General features: G+C 39.8%; 1 pseudogene; it reads left to right on the plus strand.

The window, feature by feature from the left end:
- The first annotated feature begins 529 nt into the window (after positions 1–529).
- LOC132185982 (small nucleolar RNA Z247) lies at positions 530–611 on the plus strand (annotated as a pseudogene).
- The last annotated feature ends 747 nt before the right edge of the window (positions 612–1,358 follow it).

A 1,358-nucleotide genomic window follows, 5' to 3' on the forward strand; every position in this document is an offset into this window, starting at 1 on the left:
TTCCCTGTAGATCGACCTCACACTTGCACACACTATGTTGCACACGAATCGTGCGCTTGCGAGTATAATTATAATCTGCACAGCAATCACTCAACACATGTCCATTAAACTTGATAGCCATGCAGACTACCTGAATTAGGTGTCTCATTTTACACATATTTTGAGTGCTCACCAATTGATGGGATTTGTTGATGGCAGTGAGCCATGCCCTCCCAAATTTGTCACTGATGAAACTGGTAAGACTACCACCATGGTAAATCCGAATTACTCACTTTGGCAGAAGAAGGATCAATGCCGTCTCAATTGGTTCAACACCACAATGTCAGACTATATCCTATCTTCTATCTACGGATTAAAAATGGCTAGACAAGTTTGGACCACATTGGCCACACGATATGCATCACAGTCAAAGGTTAGAGTTTCATACTTGAAGAGACAGCTTCAAACACTCAATTAGGGTTTCAGATCCTGTTTAGAGTTCCTCAATGAAACCAAATCATATTCAGATCTACTTGCTGCGACAAGTTAGCCTGTAGAAGATGATGATCTTATCTCCTACATACTTGGTGGTTTGAATTCTGCCTACACCACCTTCATCGCCATGTTCAACTTCACCACTCGAAAATCATCCATGACCTTTGAAGAATTCCAATGTGAACTACTCAACCATGAGATCCTACTAAACCATCACCACCAACAACAATAGCTACACACTGAATCAAGTAACTTTGCCCTCTAGTCTCAGAAAACAAGGTCTCCAAATGATAACTATCACAAAGGAAAAGCAGGGGCCTACTCAGAGAACTTATATCAGCCCAATCAGTCAAGAGGTTATTAGAGAAACAACTACCAATCCAATCTCAAACGACCTGGAGGTAACCATTTCTCCAAAAACTCAATTTTTGGTCCACCTCCTCACTCTGCACCAAACAGAGTATCCTGTCAAATATATGGGAAACATGGACACCAAGCATTGGATTGATATCACAAAATGGATTATTCTTACCAAGGAAAGAATCCACCTCCTCAATTGGCTGCTATGATTGTAAGAGCACATACTTTTGTTGCTAAACAGAATGATGAAGATCCCTGGTATGTTGACAGTGGAGCAAACAACCATTTCACGGCTGCTCTAGACAATCTGACACTTCAAGAACCCATTAAAGGTTATAATGAGGTTGTTATAGGTAATGGCATAGGTTTGCACATATCAAATATATGTTCTTTTGTCTTGTACAACTTATCCCTTCAAACACCCTTTCAAATTAAACAATATCTTGCACTGTCTCACTATAATAGCTAGCCTAATGTCCATCCATAAATTTTGTGTAGACAACAAATGCTGGTTCATTCTAACT

Source organism: Corylus avellana, chromosome ca6 (assembly GCF_901000735.1).
Source record: "Corylus avellana chromosome ca6, CavTom2PMs-1.0".
NCBI lineage: Eukaryota > Viridiplantae > Streptophyta > Magnoliopsida > Fagales > Betulaceae > Corylus > Corylus avellana.